The 20,895-nt window shown below is 39.8% G+C and overlaps 1 long non-coding RNA gene across 1 annotated transcript in view; it reads right to left on the bottom strand.

Annotated features, from left to right (window-relative positions):
- The window catches only part of LOC124255413, a 35,444-nt gene extending 15,207 nt beyond the window's left edge, over positions 1-20,237 (bottom strand). Inside the window, exon 1 of the long non-coding RNA XR_006892682.1 lies at positions 20,112-20,237. This is a non-coding gene — a long non-coding RNA (uncharacterized LOC124255413). The remainder of the gene's footprint in view (positions 1-20,111) is intronic.
- Between the last annotated feature and the right edge of the window lie 658 nt (positions 20,238-20,895).

Genomic DNA, 20,895 nt, shown 5'->3' with positions numbered 1-20,895 from the left:
GCAGAAGCCGCTAAACTGGAGCTAGAGTTTGCAGTTAAGGAAAGCCTTGTAAAGAAGAAACAAGCTTTATTGGAAGAGGAAGAAAGAATAAGACTTGCAAGAGTTACTCGACAGAAGAAGGATCTTGAGACAGAGCTTGATGTTTTGAGACGGGAAAAGGTAGTGGTGTCAGCTATGGCTAATATGGAGGCTGATGCAGAGCTTGTTGGTTTGCCTCAACAGGATTCAATCGAGAGGACACAGCAGTACGTCGAACGATGTGCTAACCTAGAAGCTACTGACGATGCAAGAGGTCAACAGACACGTCCACCTATTGACCCGACGGCAGGGTTTAGCAAGTACATGTTGAGGAGAGACTTACAGATGTCACGTCTGCGGAGCTACGATGACAGACCAGAGACTTACAACTGCTGGAAATCAAATTTCAAGGATGTGCTGAGGGACCTTGATGTCACTGCTGCAGAGGAGATGGACCTGCTTATTAGGTGGCTCGGTCCCGAGTCAGGGAAGCAGGCACAGGGTATCAGGGTATCTTGTACTGCAGATCCAGTGCTTGGTCTGCAGAAGATTTGGGACAGACTTGATGAACGTTATGGCTCACCAGAGTTGATAGAGATTAACTTGAGAAAGAGACTTGGTAGTTTTCCTAAGTTAACTTTGAGAGACAATGATAAACTGTATGAGCTGGCAGATTTATTGTCTGAAATTGAGTGTTTAAAACTGTGTGATAAGTACAGGTCATTGCTTGCATACTTTGATTCTGCTGTTGGTGTTTTGCCCATTGTATCTAAACTACCATTTAGCTTTCAGGAGAAATGGAGATCCACAGCCTTCAAGTATAAGGAAGATCACAGGGTTCCCTTCCCACCATTCAGCTTTTTTGTGAACTTCATCAAGGAACTAAGCCGTATCCGCAACGATCCAAGTTTCTTCGTGGAACAGGCAAATCTGAAAGAAGAGAAGCCATCCTACGACCAGAACAAATCAAGACCCAGAGTAGCGTCGAAGAAAGTGGAGGTAACATCTCGGTATGACACTATGAAACCAGTTTGTCCTTTTCATAATACAAATCATCCTTTGAATCAATGTAGGGCATTCAGCACTAAAACCTACAAGGAAAGAAAAGACTTTCTCAAGAAACATGGCTATTGCTACAGATGTTGTATGAATAACAAACACTTGGCTAGAAACTGTAGAGAGGAAATTAAATGTGGAATATGTGGCACATCTAAACATCCTACATTCCTGCATTTTGAGTATTCTTCAGCACAATCTGAGGACAGAACTTTACAGGAGAACGGTGGGGAGAAACAGAAGGACCAGGTGATCTCCAAGTGTTCACAGATCTGTGGAAAGACTTTTGGGGGTAAATCTTGCTCTAAGACAGTCTTAGTGAGGGTATATCATAAGGACAAGCCAGAATTATCAGTAAAGGTTTATGCTATTCTGGATGACCAGAGTAATGTCACACTCGCTCGCCCAGAACTATTTGATCTCCTGAAGGTTGACACCGATGACATTCAGTACACAATTTCCTCATGTACAGGAACTTCAGACACCTATGGTAGAAGAGCTTCTAACTTAGTAGTTGAATCATTTGACAGATCACACACTCTTGATGTTCCACATGTCATTGAATGTCCTCAGGTACCAGATATGAGGGAAGAAATTCCAACACCAGAGATAGTTCTCAGTTATCCACATCTACAGGATGTCCAGATTCCCCAACTTGACAATGACGCACAAATATTGTTGTTAATAGGTCGAGACGTCATTGAAGCACACCATGTCTTGGACCAGAAGATTGGACCCAAAGGTTCCCCTTATGCACAGCTGCTTGCTTTAGGGTGGGTCGTGATAGGAGAGACATGCCTCGGGAAGGTTCACCGACCCAACCATGTGACAGTCAACAAGATATACATCTCAAGGACAGGACAGGATCATCGGGGATCTGTTTTTCATCCATGCCCTAATAACCTTTATGTGGAAAAGGTTAGCTCGATTTTTGAGGTCACAAAGGATGACAATAAACAGGGTAAGTCAATGGAAGACATAGATTTCTTACAGATAATGGACAATGAGATGACTATGGGTCCCGAAGGATTCTGGACAGCACCCCTGCCATTCAAGCCAGAGAGACGTCGTCTTCCAGGTAACAAATCACAGGCTTTTCATCGAGCATATTCACTGGACAGGAGTCTTCAGAAAGATCCCATAAAACGCGCCCACTTCGTAGACTTTATGAAGAAAATCTTTGACTCAAACCATGCAGAACTGGCACCACCATTAGAGGATGGTGAGGTCATTGGTATCTACCAATTTTTGGAGTGTATCACCCCAAGAAACCCGATCAGATAAGGGCAGTCTTTGACTCTTCAGCAGTGTGTGATGGTATATCATTGAATAATGTACTTTTGCAGGGCCCAGATCTCATGAACAGTCTTCTTGGTGTGTTGTTGAGGTTCAGGAAAGAGGAAGTGGCAGCAATGGCAGACATTCAAAGTATGTTTCACTGTTTTCAAGTCAAAAAGGAACATAGGAATTTCCTACGTTTTTTCTGGTATGAGGATAATGATCCTTCCAAAAGGCTCACCGAATACAGGATGAGAGTTCACGTGTTTGGCAACAAACCATCCCCATCAATAGCGACATATGGACTGAAGAAAGCAGCCACTCAAGGTCAAGACATTTATGGCCTCTATACTAAGACTTTCATTGAAAATGAATTTTATGTAGACGACGGTTTGACGTCATGTCCAACCCCAGAGGAAACAGTAGATCTCTTAAAGAGAACACAGAAATCCCTACAGGAAAATGGAAATCTCAGGCTTCACAAGGTTGTCTCTAACAGCAGTGTTGTAATGAAAGCTTTTCCTCAAGAGGATCTGGCCAAGAACTTGATGAATTTGGATTTAAGGACAGACAGCTTTCCCCTTCAAAGAAGTTTAGGAATGCTATGGAACATCAACACAGACACTTTCACTTTTCGTTCATCTAGAGAGATGAAACCATGCACTAGAAGAGGCGTGCTGTCAACAGTCCATAGTATTTTTGACCCCCTTGGATTCATCGCACCTATTGTCATTCAAGGGAAGCAAATCCTGCAGGACATAGCGAGAGACAAGTACGATTGGGATGATCAGTTGGATTTAGGTAAGGTATCAGAATTTAAAAAGTGGAGGGATTCTCTTATACTACTGGAGGACGTAAACATCTCTCGTATGTTTGTTCCTTCATCATTCAGACATTCAGTTAAGGGGATTCATATTTTTGCAGATGCCTCTGAGAAAAGCATAGCTGCTTCAGCGTACCTTCGTACTGTAGATAAACATGGCGTATCCCACAATGGGTTCATTTTGGGAAAGGCTAAGGTAGTCCCAAGTCATGCTCATACTATACCCAGGTTAGAGCTCTGCGCTGCTGTATTAGCGGCAGATGTTGCTGACTGTGTGTCCAGGCACCTGAATTTACCACTAGACTCTGTACACTACTATACGGATAGTAAGATTGTGTTGGGTTATATCCGGAACACATCCAAGAGGTTTACCATTTATGTATCCAATCGGATTCAGAAGATCAGGAGAATATCTATGCCAGATCAGTGGATCTATATACCATCTGACATGAACCCTGCAGATGTTGCTACCAGACCTGTGTCGATGACAAACTTTGGAGAAAATAAATGGCTTAAAGGTGTACCACACTTTCTTGACAGAACAGGGAATATGCAGCTTCAAGAGGACCAATCAGAGTTTGAAGAGGTTGTTACAGCTGTAGCAACAAAAGTTCATGTAGGTCAATCTTTAAGATCGGAAAGATTTGAGAGGTTCTCAGATTGGAAATCTCTGGTAAGGGCTATTTCATTCCTGAAGATGTTCATTGCTACCAGGAAACCGGATTCATTTAAATTAACCCCTACAGATGTATTCAGAAATGCAGAGATTTTCATCATACAGGAGGTACAGATGGAACATTTCAGGACGGAAATAGACTGTGTAAGGTCCGGGTCAAGAATTCCATCTAACAGTACAATTCTGTCGCTAAACCCATATCTAAATGAAGACGGACTCTTGTGTGTCGGAGGTCGTTTGCGTTATTCACAGATTGATGTAAAGCAGAAAACACCAGTCATCATTCCTAAAGGACATGTTGCAGTACTGCTAGTCAGACATTACCACGCAGAGGTACGGCATCAGGGACGTCACTTTACAGAGGGAGCAGTCAGAGCAGCTGGATACTGGGTACTAGGGGGCAAGAGACTCATCTCTTCAACCATACACAAGTGTGTCAAGTGTAGGAAGATGAGGAAAAGGCCAGCCACGCAGCTTATGGCTGATCTTCCAAGTGACCGTCTCACACCTTCTCCTCCTTTCACATTTACTGGCGTTGACACATTCGGACCTTGGACTGTGGCATCATGAAGAACCAGAGGTGGTCTAGCACACAGTAAAAGGTGGGCAATCTTGTTTACTTGTTTAGTTTGCAGAGCAATCCACATTGAGTTAATAGAGGAAATGTCGTCATCGTCATTTATTAATGCATTGCGGCGTTTTATTGCTATCAGAGGCAAGGTAAAGGAATTTCGATCTGATAGAGGCACGAACTTTGTTGGGTCAGCAGATATTTTGGGAATGGACTGTCTCAGAGTCTAAGATGGAAAAATTGGGAAATATCTATCGGACAACCGAACTACATGGATTTTCAATCCATCCCATTCATCACATATGGGAGGAGCCTGGGAGAGGATGATAGGTATTGTCAGACGTATCCTCAACAGCATGTTGACAGAGGTTCCCTCCAGGAAATTTACACACGAGGTTTTGAGTACACTAATGCTCGAGGTATGTGCAATTGTCAATAATAGGCCAATTGTACCAGTATCCACTGACCCAGATAACCCGTTCATATTGACCCCTTCTGTCCTACTGACCCAGAAAATGGACACTGGAACAAATTCATTCACAGATTTGGATGATATCACAACTTTGTACACAGTTCAATGGAAACAAGTACAGGCTCTTGCAAACACATTTTGGAAGAGATGGCGCAATGAGTATTTGCATACATTACAGCGAAGAAGAAAATGGCATCATCCTGAGACTAATATAAAAGATGGTGATGTAGTTTTGCTCTGTGACAAGAATGTTCACAGGAACGTGTGGCCAGTCGGAATAGTGGATAAAGCTTTGCCAAGTAGTGATGATAAAGTGCGCAAAGCTGTGGTCAGAGTAACCAGAGATGGAAATTCAACTCTTCTTACCCGCCCACTCTCTGACATTGTTCTCTTAGTTTCAGAAAATTAATTGACATTTTTCATTTCACAGGTTCCATATATTATGTATGAAAAAGTGCATCAAGACTCTGAATTATTTCTTTTCCAGAAAGGATTTGTTGATGTTTAGCAATATGTTTTGTTTTAGCAGCAATGACCTGGTTCCCAGTTTTATTGCGGATTGTGTTATTTCAGTTTGTATTTTGAATTTATAAATAATATCTTTTCCCCAAGATATTAGGTGGGGAGTGTGCTGTCACAAACGACAGTGAAACCTTTTTTATGTATTTTTCTCTTAGGACCGTAACTGGTTTGTCAAACCAGTGCCGATACCTGGTTTCGGTTTGCGCACGATCAGCACGTGCAAGTTGGTTAAAAGCGAGAGTTTCTGTCCGTCATTTTAAAACAGGGATAGCCGGCCAGTCGGCCAGGCAGCATCACGCTGAAGTCAACATTGAAATGTTGCTCCTTTTCACACACAAACCCACAGTGAATCACCAAAGTGTATGTATTCTTTACTTTTTGTATTTATGGCACATTTCATGCTACAGGTATATTCTAAGCATTGTAATGCTATTACCATATATTTTTCCTATTTCATATGGATAAAACCATTACCTAATGAATTTACTTTCGTTGTGGAATTTCCTAATATTTATGGAGATTGTTGGTATTTCATTTCTGAATGTTCACCATAGTAATTTGGTCGATTTTCATGGGAATTTGATGGTATTTACTTGAAATTTCTTCATGTGTTATTCATATTAACGTGTTCATGAAAGTAGGTTTAAAGGACACTGGCTTATATAATTTTGTTCATTGGTACATTGCTTTACCATAACAGTTCAAGATACATGTATTCATGGATTGACATAAAAGTTAATGGGAGATGTTTGTAAAACATTTTGAGGACTATATTTCATTGTTTATATGGACTTATGATCCCTTTATTTGTTACAGCTTTTTACCCTATTCCACATCCTATTCACCACAAGACAAGTGGACACAAGTCCATAATGTATATATGTATGGTAGCAATGTATACAACGAATAAAGGTGATGAATTTAACTGGATTTCGGGTTCGCTATTCAGCATAAATGCACTGGGACAAAATATTCACGGATCACTCAGTAAAATCTCATCTGGACATCGGTCACTAAGCACAGACAGCTTAATTTGATGTCTTCATTGGTATACACTTGAAAGAATCGATTCACAAACATTGTACACACATGATCACAACTGTGATTAGCTGCCACTGTTCCTCTTTAAGGGTGATACGGAACCTATCGACCTTTGCTGATGCATTCAACGATTAAAAGTTCGTGTAGTTCTGCTAAGCATTACAGTGCGCCGCGCTCCTCTTTAACGCGATATGCATACACGGACGCCCGTCCTGTAATACGAGCTTAGCTTGTAATTGCACATGGCTGCCATTCGACCGTACTGCTGAAGTTATCCTGTTTAGTGCGCACCGAGCCCGTCTCGGGATGACCTCCTCTAAAATCCTTTTCAGTTATCATCACCAGAATCACAGGGGCGTGTCGCGCTTAAAAACAGCGTTAAAAAGACATTTAAAGTATATAGACCCTACCCTAGTACAATATAAGAGACCAGAATGATAGTCCAAACTTATTGCATTAGTTTTTTCCGGCGATTATGGTTTGTTGTTCACTGACCTTCGACAACTAAACATAAAGCAGACTGGTGTTTATTTTCCAGATGTTACAACCTGTACGTTGCGAAGGCCTTATTTCCCGACGGAATGACGTCCCGCTCGGAAACACATGACTGACCGGTAGTTCCTATCAATTTGTGGACAGGGAAATTGCACATCTAGAATCGCTACATGCCTTACAGCAAAAATATTATCAGCAGGGACCATATACCAGAATATGGTTTCAGTTATCAGCTGGTAATTTGGATATAGCCTGGGCGTGCACGCTTTGCGTGAAATACGACCTGCTGGGTATAAACTGCGACGTGCGTGAGCTATACATAGGCACCAGAGGAGTTCTGTGACTGCGCTAAGCGAAGCAGGTTATTTACGAGGATACAAGAAGCGGCTTGTTGAGTCCGTTATCGGGAAATTTTGAAGGACGTGAGACAGTACGCTTGGACAGCAAAGGGGTTACCGATGTTACCGATGTGAAACATAACCATGACTTGATGTACAGTGATATTGATGCCCTTGCAGAGAAAGTTGACCATGTGTTTTCTCGGTTTCTAAGTATTGATGATGAACTGGACAAGTTAGAGTCGTTCAGCAGACGTGATAATATTATCCTATACGGCGTGCCGGAATCCGATGATGAGAAATCCATGGCGTGCAAGGAGAAAGTGATTACGATATTTAATGACAATTTGAAATTTAAAACTTGGCAGCCAGGTGACATTCACCTTGCACATCGCCTTGGAATGAAACGTCAAAACGCCGACAAACCTCGCCCTGTCATAGTCAAACTGATGGTATCAGATGACAAAGTCAGAGCCCTTAAGGCTAGACCAGCACTTAAGGAAAGGGGTTTTGGAATATCCAGTGACTTAACGACACGTCAACGACAAAAACTTCAAACGCTAAAGGGTACCAACCAGTTTGGCTTCTTTAAAAATGGCAAGCTGATAACGAAACCTCGTTTAGCTACAGAATCCACGACGTCGACATCACAGAAAACCAGTCAAAAGAGACGGCGCATTGTAACATCAAGTACAGATACCGAACCAACGTCTCCCATCGTGTCGAAATAGGAAGTCGGCCGAAGCCCGGATCATATTTCACACGGTCCCTGTGGCCGTGACACCGGTGTAGATAAACATTGTGGACCCTCTGACGATTCTGAATATCGGTGTTGTGATGGAACTATTAAGTTTCTTTTTTGGAATGTGAATGGTTTAAATTCCAAAATCAATGAAAATGACTTTTTGAATTATTTACGTCTTTTCAAAATTGTATGTCTTGCAGAAACATTTGTTGACAATATTTCCGATGTTGATTGGTTGCATGACTATGATATCTTTTATAGCCCAGCAATCAAACTGTCCGAGTATGGTCGACTCTCTGGTGGTGTCTGCGTAGGTGTTCATCGATCTGTCAGCAAATCGTGTAAGTTGTTGAAATCTGATTTTGACAATTTTATATGTATAAAATTCAGTAAGTCGATATTTGCAACTGATAAAGATATTAGCTTGATATGTACATATATCCCACCAGTGGGTTCATCCTACTATAAGACTCACACAAAATGTGGTCTTGATAATGTTGATCAATTTTTACTTTCTAATTTGTCTGAGTTTAGAGATTCCCATATTGTACTTTGTGGCGACATGAACGCGCGAACAGGAGAGAGTAACAACCCCCAAGTGACATGTGTCGATGATAGAAACGTCACCAACATATTTGATGACGAGGAGGATATCCCTGTTGGGGATCGTAAATCACATGATAAGGTCATAAATAGATTCGGACAAATTTTGATAGACATGTGTTATGCATTTCATTTATTTATTGTCAATGGTAGAGTGTTTGGAGATGAACAAGGTGAATATACTTTTGTCGGAGAGCATGGCTGTAGTGTTAATGATTATTTCATCTGTTCTCCTGATCTCTTTGAATATATAAGTATGTTGAATATAGGTGATCGATTAGATTCCGATCATCTGCCTTTAGAACTCAAATGCCGATTTCCTAAAATGAACATGATTAAAGGTAAATCAACAGCGGATATCTCCTCTAATGAAAAAATTGTGTGGAATGAGTCTTTATGTAAGACTTTTTTAGGAAATCTTCAAGAGAGAACTGCAGCTGGTTTCCAGTCGGTGTTTAATAAACTTGATAGTAATATAGAAGATGCTATTGATGATTTTGTAAGTATGATTTTAGATTCTGCAAGCTGTATGAAGAAACGTGTATCGAGCGCACCGCCGCGAAACAATCCACCCTTGAATGCTGAGTGTAAGGCTGCACGGAGGGTTGCACGAAAATCTCTAAAGACATTTAGACGTAAACGTAACGATATCAATAGAAAATTATATTGTAAAGAACGAAATATATACAGAAACTGCTGTAGAAGATTTAAATCGGACCTGAGTAAACGAAATGTCGACAACTTAACAAAGGCAACAAAAAGCCCGACCTCATTTTGGAAACAAATCAGATATTTAAAAAGTCGACCAACACGAAAAAATGTAGTTCCGAAAGCGGAATGGTTAAATCATTTTAAAAATGTATTTCGTAATGATTTTGTTTTTAATGATTCTTTTGATGATTGTCCTTTGCAGGATGATGCAACACCAGATATTTTAACTGCAGATATGTCAGACGTCGATTCACTTGTATTAGACTCACCCATAACAGATAATGAAATATCAGAAGCGTTATTGCATTTGAAAAATGGAAAATCAGCTGGTCTTGACCTCGTCGTGGCGGAAATGCTTAAAAGTTCAGAGTTTGTTATCATGCCCTTTTTGAATAAGTGCTTTAATAAATTGTTTGAAAATGGTATTTTCCCCCGTTGTTGGGCGCGATCAATTATTGTTCCCTTACATAAGAAAGGTGATGTCACCAATCCAGATAATTATAGAGGAATCTCCCTTATGAGTATTTTAGGTAAAGTCTTTACATCTGTTCTAAATAACAGACTCACTAAATGGGCAAGTATGACAGATAAAATTCCCGAATCACAAGCAGGCTTTAGAAAGAAATATTCAACTTCTGATCATATCTTTACACTATTTGCACTAGCCCAGAAATGTCTATCTCGTCGTAAGCGTAAATTATATGTAGCTTTCGTTGATTTCCGTAAAGCATTTGATTCTGTCAATCGTTCTAAATTGTGGTACTCTTTAAGTAATGCTGGCCTGAAAGGTAGAATGTATTCAATTTTAAAAGCAATGTATACTAATGTGATAGCTTGTGTACGTTGTGGTGATGATAAGACTGATTTTTTCGACTGCCCCGTTGGCTTAAGACAAGGATGTGTTGTGAGTCCAATTCTATTTTCCCTGTTTATCAACGAATTGTACTACGATATCATTGCAAATGGTAAGCATGGCATCCAACTATTTCCAGATCTCTTAGAACTTTTTATTCTTTTATTTGCTGATGACGTAATTCTTTTATCAGAATCTGTAGTTGGACTACAGACCCAGTTAAATATTTTGGAACGGTATACTAAAACATGGGATTTATCCATTAACCTAGATAAAACTAATATTGTTATATTTAGAAAAGGTGGCCGGATATTTTCTAAAGAAAGGTGGTCCTTTAATGACCAACCTGTAATTGTCTCTGATCATTACACTTATCTTGGTATTAAGTTTACATCTGCTATGAACTGGAAAAAATCTGTTACTGAATTATCATTGAAAGCTAAGAAAGCATTGATAAGTCTTTTATCTGCCTTGTGTAAAATTGGTGTGTTGACGCCCAGTATTTAATTTTAACCTATTTGATTGTCAAATTCAGCCTATTCTTTTGTATGGATCCGAGATTTGGGGATTCCAGAGATATGAATGCATAGAAAAAATACATCTGATGGCCTGTAAGAAATTTTTAAATGTAGGACCCTCTACACCGAATTGTATGGTGTACGGTGAATGTGGGAGGTATCCCCTGTATATAAATGCTCATATTCGATGTATAAAATTCTGGTTTAAGATATTGTGTATGCAAGAACATAGATTACCCAAAAAGGCTTATAACATGCTTGTTCATTTGGACAACATTGGTAAAGTGACGTGGGCATCTTATGTAAGAAATCTTCTGTTTTCACATGGTTATGGTTTTGTATGGTTAAGTCAGTCAGTTGGTGATGCAAGTTTGTTTTAACTCAGTTTCGAGTTTCGAGAAAGAAGTCTTAATATGTTTAATCAAGAATGGCATTCAGTAATACATAATAGTTCACGGTACGACTCTTACAGAATATACAAATCACTACTCCAGCCGGAGAAATATCTGTCGTTTTTAACATCAAAGAAATTAAGATATCAATCTATACGTTTTAGGTTAGGTTTGATCAACATAATGGTAAACGAAGGAAGACGTTTTTATATTGAACGATGCAAGAGAATGTGCCCATTGTGTAATATAGATGTGGAAAATGAAATCCATTTTTTGCTTGTATGTCCTTTGTATAAAGATTTACGTACGAAATATATAGCTGAATATTATCTACGTAAGCCACCTACATTAGCATTTAAACTACTTCTTTCATCAACTGACCAGCATGTAATAATAAAGCTGTCGTACTATATCAAATATGCTCTTATTACACGTAACAATCTGATAAAAAGTGTTGTATGTCCATCGTATTTCACTACTTGTACATAATTTACTGCCTGTATCATGATTTGCTGTCTGGATCACTAATTACTACTTATTGCACCATTTGTATAATGTATATGTATAACTCCAATGTATATGGGCCGGAGGCCTTTTGTACAATAAACATCTTTGACTTTGACTTTGACAGCAAAGGGGGCGGTGAATCGCCAGCACCACAGACCAGCACATTCAAAGACAAATACGTTGATTTAAATACCTTTTACAAGACAGGAACTTACAATTGTCTGTTGTAAATATATATCAATGTCGGCCTAATGCCGAGGGATTATTGAGTAGGCACGCAACTGTATATTGCCGACGGTCGTGAGATTTGTTGTGTTGTATGTCCCTGGTCTACCGATTAGAACTATTTTTACAAAAATCTACTCAAGGAGTAACGACCTTCCTGGATGAACAACATAGATCCTTAGATATCCATAAAGTAGAGTAGTCCCCCAGTAGGTCATGGAGGTAGCGAGGGTTGTGTAGTAGCGATAGATTCCTGCCAACATGAGTCGGACATGCACAGATATGGCAGTAGATGATGAGGTCTCAGGCAGTTGCACAGGTGGGCTGCTATTCAATGAACTTTCGAAATTCAAGTGGGTTGGCGTTTTCGGGGCCTTCATACAACGATTATGTAACATTGTTCGCTATGTCCAGTGTCCACTGCTAAGAATGTCCAACATACAGGTTTTAATTGTGTGGTGACACATTCAGTAGTATTCGGAAATGTTGCAGGATGTTTTGATGCCTGCTGTGACATATAATAGACTCTGGATCATCATGAGGAGGAAGGAAGCCCAGATATATAACTGGTGATCGGTTAAATGACACTACGTTAATACTGATGCCAATACTGTGAGGTACCAGCAACAGCTAGAGTATATCTAAATATCTCAAGAGATGATATGACAACAAGAGAGGCATCACTTGCACCAACATTGTTCTATGAAAGTTGGACAACATCACTCGTGCCCAAATGCCTCTCTTCAAAGAGAACAGCAGCCATGTTCCTACTTAACTCTCCAGAAATAGTACAAAACAAACGATTCTAACATGTCCCTCTAGAAATAGGACGGCATCCCCGGTACCAATAAATGAACAGAATGCTTGTACCTACAAGACTCTCCAGGAATTGGACCATTTATAGTACCACGCAACACACATATAAAATCTTAGGGCCATAAAAAATAACATATTCACAGTTTTCTATTCAAAGGATGCATACACCTCATTGATTAGTATTACCTGTCTTGGACACCAGGTTCTTTGTATGTCGTAAATCGTGTTGCAAACATAAGGTATTCCTCTAATACCATATTATTATGTAGTTAGGCCGTTTAAGTTGCAATGTTTATCCCTTACTTTTGTCAAAAGACCTACATCAAATACACGCTTCATCCGAATAAGCGAAATAGATAGACGGTTCAAATTGATGGTAATAGTGCCATCATCCTGGCTGTTACATGGCATTGTGCTCCTTGTAACTATGGTAATTAAAGAACGGAGAGCTGATACCCAGCCAGTCTGCGGCAGTCTAGGCTGTTGTACTGACGTCCATCAACTTGCATCCAATATACTTTAACACATGCATTCTTTTTGTGAATCACCAGCTCGGCCTCCCTTCTTGCGCAATGCGAGCCACAGACATGCAACAGCGCTTATTTTGCTCCCAGCGTGATGCTGACGATGTTGTGTGCCGACAATGATGCTGATTTCACTCCGCCCACATATTTGTATTGCCGGCATAAAAATCATTTCATGAGGTCAAGGGTAACACATTGGGAAACCTTGTGGTTGATACGCTACATCGATCGTTGAACCATCCGTCTCCACCATAGTCTCAAGAAGTACGATGCGCACAGACGCCACAACACAGTCGCACCATAAAATCGATACGTCCCAATAATCGCGCCATCTCAACGACAAGGGAAATGTATGTGTATTGTTAGCGGAGGGAAAACACTTTTATCAGCTCGTGTTTGATTTAGCTTAGGCTGCACCAACTGCAGTACGTCAAATTAAACTCGACTATTTGTCTCAATAAGACATCGATCATCCTGCTATTGACATGTAACCGTGCTCTGTAAAAGAGTGAGACCAGGAAGTGAAATTAGGACGAGGTTCTGTGACCTCGCATCACAACATCTAAGCATATCAGTTTAACTTTTTCATTTTGGTTTTAATTTTTCAATTACATCTTCTATTCCCTAACCGTAGGTTTGGTGCTCAGAATAAAAAGGAAGGAAAGAAACGATCACTTCAAGTGATTTATCTGTATGCTGAATGAACCAATATGACGTGTTTGAGGAGAATCATTTGGCTTCCTCAACTGCCGGGTAAAAAACGTAAACCTAAAAACTTCAAGCTTTATCAAAACGTTACTAAATTGAAAACAGTCACCGGAAATCTCACACTTAAGGTGTAAACGCCACTAGACAGCCGTTTCAAATGAATCACCAAAGAATAACAATGTTTTGTTTGTTATAGTGTTATTCTGTTCACTCTTTTTATCCAGTAGTTCTTATTAACCAGCTTTGTCGCTTTACTTGAATTTAACGGTAAATAAGAACATTCACCTAGAACACTCATTTTTATGCAAGATTATGGAATCCATAAACTATGTTATTACAAAAATACCTCACAGCATTCGTCATCATAAGTAGCCCTCCTGAGGGCTAAAGATAGTTTGGCACTTGCGGGCCTGTTATTAAAGTCGCTATATGTGGTAAAACGTGTCTCTGATTATAGTTTTAAAATGCTCTGACATTATACCGTAAAGGCACATAGTTTGATAATTTGATTAATTCCTTACACCCATTGGGGCACAATTCACTGACTATATATTGTGGAATATTGCGCGCGTAAAACTCAACTCAGCGTCAGTTTCAGTAATTATCATGAGGAGCTGCTGAATGTGTGTGTGAACCATTATAATCCTGGAGGTCTGGGTTTCGATTCCCTATAAGTGCGCGCGCATGGGCATTATTGTCTGTGAAGTCCATATCTAGCGTCCCCAGCCGCGATATCGTTGAACAATATTGCTCAAAGCGGCACACAGCCCTACTCAGTCAGTCATTTGCGTCAGGTTGTATTTCAGATGCATTCCGGTTTTTACGTTTATTACTATCCACACGCGCAAAAACGCGTTCCTGGGAATCCTTATAAATAAATACGTCACAAAAATAACTCCACATACAAACTGCTTATTGATCAGAACACAAAAAAGCACGAAACATCGTTCAGCAAGCACCTACAATTCTGTTTTACCGCTTTCGGTATATAGGAAACAAAACTGTGAAATAAATTGCTTGGTTAGAGACTTCATTGCCTCGGAATCGCATGTAAAATATTAATGTTATGTAAACTACGTTTATAACGAACACGCTTAAAACGAACTGACGGATATTACATTGGCTGGGAGTATCTGACAATATTACAATAGGCTGAGAGTATCTGACAATATTACAATAGGCTGAGAGTATCAGTAAATATTACAATGGCCTGGAGTATCTGACAATATTACAATAGGCTGAGAGTATCTGACAATATTGCAATAGGCTGAGAGTATCAGTAAATATTACAATTGCTGGGAGTATCGGACAATATTACAATAGGCTGAGAGTATCTGACAATATTACAATAGGCTGAGAGTATCAGTAAATATTACAATGGCTTGGAGTATCGGACAATATTACAATAGGCTGAGAGTATCTGACAATATTGCAATAGGCTGAGAGTATCGATAAATATTACAATGGCTGGGAGTATCGGACAATATTACAATAGGCTGAGAGTATCTGACAATATAGACTAACAACTAGTCTCTGAAATGAACATATTTTACTGAAAAAAGTTCATAGTAAAAAAAAATATATAATGAAAAGGAGCCCTGAGACTTTCTTCATTTTCATATTCTGGCTTGTGAATTCAGCAGATTGGTACAGACCCTGAAGCTGAGGAAATCTAGACTTGCCACATTTTCTAGACTTGTGTGGGCTTTCTTGGATATATTTGCTTCAGGGTCTGTACGAGAGACTACTGACAATATTACAATAGGCTGAGAGTATCTGACAGTATTACAATAGGCTGAGAGTATCGTTAAATATCACAATGGCTTAGAGTATCTGACAATATTACAATAGGCTGAGAGTATCGGGAAATATTACAATGGCTGGGAGTATCGGACAATATTACAATAGGTTGAGAGTATCGGACAATATTACAATGGGCTTAGAGTATCGGACAGCAGGCAGAGAGTATCAGACAATATTACAATGGCTGGGAGTATCGGACAATATTACAATAGGCTGAGAGTATCAGACAATATTACAATAGGCTAAGAGTATCGGACAATATTACAATAGGTTGAGAGTATCGGACAATATTACAATAGGCTGAGAGTATCGGACAATATTACAATAGGTTGAGAGTATCGGACAATATTACAATAGGCTGGGATTATCGGACAATATTACAATGGGCTTAGAGTATCGGACAGCAGGCAGATAGTATCGGACAATATTACAATGGCTGGGAGTATCTGACAATATTACAATAGGCTGAGAGTATCAGACAATATTAAAATAGGCTGAGAGTATCTGACAATATGAGTATCTGACAATATTACAATAGGCTGAGAGTCTCTGACAACATTACAATATGACATCAGACAATATTAGAATAGGCAGATATTAAAATAATAGGCTGAGAGTATCTGACAATATGACAGCAAGCGGAGAGTCTCTGACAATATTACAATATGCTGAGAGTATCTGACAATATTAAAATAGGCTGAGAGTATCTGACAATATGACAGCAAGCGGCGAGTTTCTGACAAAATTACAATAGGCTGAGAGTATCTGACAATATGACAGCAAGCGGAGAGTATCTGGCATCATTACAATAGTCTGCATATTACAACAGGCAGAGCGTATCTGACAATATTACAGTAGGCTGAGGGTATCTGAAAATATTACAGTAGGCTGAGCGTACCGGAAATATTACAATAGGCTGGGAGTATCTGACAATATGACAGTAAGAGGAGAGTATATGACAATATTACAATAGGCTGAGAGTATCTGACAAATATTACAATGGGCTGAGAGTATCTGACAATGTTACAATAGGCTTGGAGTATCTGACAATATTTCAGTAAGCGGAGAGTATCTGACAATATTACAATTTGCTGAGAGTAGGCTGAGCGTATCCGATAATATTACAATAGGCTGAGAGTATCTGACAAATATTACAACATGCGGAGCGTATCTGACAATATTACAATAGGCTTGGAGTATCTGACAATATTTCAGTAAGCGGAGAGTATCTGACAATATTACAATTTGCTGAGAGTAGGCTGAGCGTATCCGATAATATTACAATAGGTTGAGAGTATCGGACAATATTACAATGGCTTAGAGTATCTGACAAAATTACAATAGGCTGAGAGTATCTGACAATATGACAGCAAGCGGAGAGTATCTGGCATCATTACAATAGTCTGCATATTACAACAGGCAGAGCGTATCTGACAATATTACAGTAGGCTGAGGGTATCTGAAAATATTACAGTAGGCTGAGCGTACCGGAAATATTACAATAGGCTGGGAGTATCTGACAATATTACAATGGCTGGGAGTATCTGACAATATTACAATGGCTTAGAGTATCTGACTATATTACAATAGGCTGGGAATATCTGACAATATTACAGTAGGCTGGGAGTATCTGACAATATAACAGCAAGCAAGTATCTAACAATATTACAATTATATGAGAGTAGGCGGAGAGTATCTAGCAATATCACAATACGATGAGAGTAGGCTGAGAGTATCTGACAATAATACAATGGCTGGGAGTATCTGAGCTTATTACAGTAGGCTGAGAGTATCTGACAATATTGCAGTAGGCTGAGGGTATCTGACAATATTACAGTAGGCTGGGAGCATCTGACAATATTACAACAGGCGGAGCGTATCTGACAATATTACAGTAGGCTGAGGGTATCTAACAATATTACAGTAGGCTGACAGCATCTGATAATATTACAAAAGGCTGAGAGTATCGGACAGTATTACAATAGGCTGAAAGCATCTGACAATAGTAGAATATGCTGAGAACCTGGCACTATTCCCGGAGTATTGACCACTCTGTACCGTAAAACGAGAGAATAAAGCATACGCGATGATTCATGTGTTTACTGTAATGTCCCCTCTATCGGAATATTGTGTCATTAATAAAGCAGTGTGATTGAATAGGCTGCCTTGCACGTCCCTCCAGTTGCTTGACGATGTTAGCCAGTACACTATATATATATATATATATATATATATATATATATATATCGGATCATCCCAACCGTAACCCGTTCCAATGTTACTGTTAGTAAAACGCAATGAATCCAGTGTATTCACCTATATTGAATGTTATCACCGAAGGTATATTTGCATAATTTCTTTTTTACAAAAGTGAACACCATTCACAATGCCACCCAGTGCCCAGAGATTCCCACACTCCGCTTCATCAATGCCTATCATTAGGCTTTTGTATTTCAAACAATAGTTGCAGCATTGCAAGAAAAACACCTCCACCCTTATTCCTATGCATGCCCCCGGGTACGGAAACAGCATAGTGCCCGGGACCAAGAGACGATCAATAATGCATTGTTTTATTGATTTGTTTGTCGGCAGATGCAGGTGCTTCACCAGACAAAGGTATGGATCCGCGCTAGCTGCTGGTGCTAGTCCGTTATCCTGTAACGTTCATGTGAATCCATTGTACCCTTATGAAAAAATAATCACTATCGATGACTCCACGACTTGACATTTCAGTGCCACCATAGTCTGGTCAAAAATCGATATTATTGAAAAGAAATTATAGCGCTTTGTTCATTTGCAGAGACGGTTTTGTCTGCATTTCATGCAATACAGTCGAACCTCTTTGTCTCGAGCTATTAATATCTTAAAATATGTCTTATGTGTAGTTCGTCACAAGAAGAGTGCCAATGTCATACCAAAGTGCCCACGAGGGTTCTCCAGCTGGGCCTTGCATTTTCCTGTACAATTTCCTAACTTTTCTATCCAGCAATGTATATGTTCTCCTAGTTTCAAATTGTTGTATCACTTGCTTGATAACTGTGTTAGCTAGTACCTACGCCGAAAGGTCCCACTCATTGTAATAAAGAAGTTTACTATCCATAGAAATTTGTTTCCTTCAATTTCTGAACACATTAATATCAAGCAAAAATAATAAGTATTTTCACCTCTTAACACATTGTTATACTTGGGATTACACATTCTCAGTAAAGTACAAATTCTAGTATTTGGGTGGGTTGAGTCCCATCCGGGATTCGAACCCACACGCTCAGAGTCAGTCACCTTATCGCCAGCACTCTATGTTTTACATTGTCCAGAAACGGTTGAATTACGGTTAACGCGCATTAGCCCTAAGTTTACATCCACATAAACCTCCCACACTGTCATACAACCCAAATGCTTTTGGAAGTGGCGTTAAACAAAACTCAGTCAATCGCTCAAACTCACATCACTAAACACAAGGTTCGCTAAACAGCAACACAGAAAAGATCAAGCAGAGTGTTATCAAAGCGGGAAATCAGTTTCATGAGGTCACGTGCTCATGTCGAGGATCGTGATAAATGGTACAGATTTATGTTTTTAAAAGTCCGTGTTTATTGAAAAGAACGCCAAGGGTTGTCAGAAAAGATTTACATTCGATCTGATATAGATCAGAAATAAAATCCAGTGTAACATGTGTGTTTACAGTAACGGCTTTGAGGGATGCCTACCAGTTTCTGTCCGACATGAAACAGCCTTTTGTTTTATATACAATCTGTCACAGACAATCGTAGTGACGAGGCACGCGGTATGCAGAGCCTGAAGCTAAATAAGTTCTGTCGAAATGGCATGAAAGCTTGGCAGTTGTAACATGCTGATAACAGTCTGAAGCATACGCATTTGGGATTTCAAGTAGATGTTGAAGCTGGAAACCTCCTGACTGACAATGTCATAATGTCGTGATATCCTGCGTACATGTTACGTTACACAAACAGGACATTCCCACATGTTACGTTACACAAACAGGACATTCCCAGAAGACATTTACATATCGCCGTGCCTGGATGGAAGAAGACGCTCATAAAGAATGGAGACTGAGATGAAATACCATCGCCCGTCCGAAGTTCACCCCGCACCTTATATAGAGCGTGACCTTGACACACAGCTGTGTAAACGATTGCCATGGAAATGGGGAAGTTTGTTTCTTGGAATACCCTACCGTTGTTCCGAGGCGGCAAGCCACCCCTGAAAGCGATACTTTGTTGTTGAGAGTTGTGAAGAGAGGCCCGTAGCTATAAACGCCCATGCCTCTAATGCTATATATGCATCAAGACTCCACAATATCAGTTATGCTCTTGTTCGCTATTTCCAGGAATACATCTCTTAAAAACACACCAGAAGGAATACTGGCTTTAAGTACATAAAGTGAAAGTAACTGACCTGAACTGTCCTGCTTCTCAAAAAATGCAACTGCCGCTGAATCTAACAGGTTTTCTGCGTCCTGTTGCTTCCGCCCCAGATAAAGCGAATGCTAATGAGACCTGGCACCAAAGATGCTTCTCTTTCGCATCGATTGCTGATGCGGGCGTCACGCTAATGTGACCAGGGGAGGTAACTCGTGACAAGGAGGCCCTCTTAGGGTGAGAAAAATTTAAGGGTGACATTGAAACAAGTTGCGTTTTAAATGGAAGAATTTGGCATTCCTAGAGAAACAGTATTGGCTTCCCCAGTGCCTTCTCGTAATCCAGACTACCGTCATCATAATAATACATCGCCGTAAAGTAATTATAATAACTAGTGTGATAAACTTATAACTGAACCTTTATCTTTGGGATTAGTATTTTTCAACGAATTGCAAAGGACCGGGTAATATATCATTTGGGTTTGATTGAAATTGGTATTAGGACTGTATCATAGTCTGCTGAGCACCTCGATTTTATTGAACACATTCTATGCCCACCGCCGGTGTAACAGACCATGGCCACATCCCGAAGTGCAGGGAGGCTGGCGTTGAGGTGTTAAAGATTTTACGACGCATCGACATCTAATTCTCCAACACATGAAACTGTGATTGTGAATCTTGTTTATTCCATTTCGGGATGTTCCAGAATGAATGTCAAAGACTGGAAGACACTATAAGTTGTATGCTTCTCTCGAGGGTAATACATTGATGTTCCACAAGATCTGTGTAATCACACTTACCCTGCAATCGTTGTTTAGATAG

This window comes from Haliotis rubra, unplaced genomic scaffold, assembly GCF_003918875.1.
Source record: "Haliotis rubra isolate DU_JTF1 unplaced genomic scaffold, ASM391887v1 Scf1154, whole genome shotgun sequence".
Taxonomy (NCBI): Eukaryota; Metazoa; Mollusca; class Gastropoda; order Lepetellida; family Haliotidae; genus Haliotis; species Haliotis rubra.
Note: the sequence above shows the minus strand (reverse complement) of the source record. Positions and strands in the feature narration are given on the sequence as shown.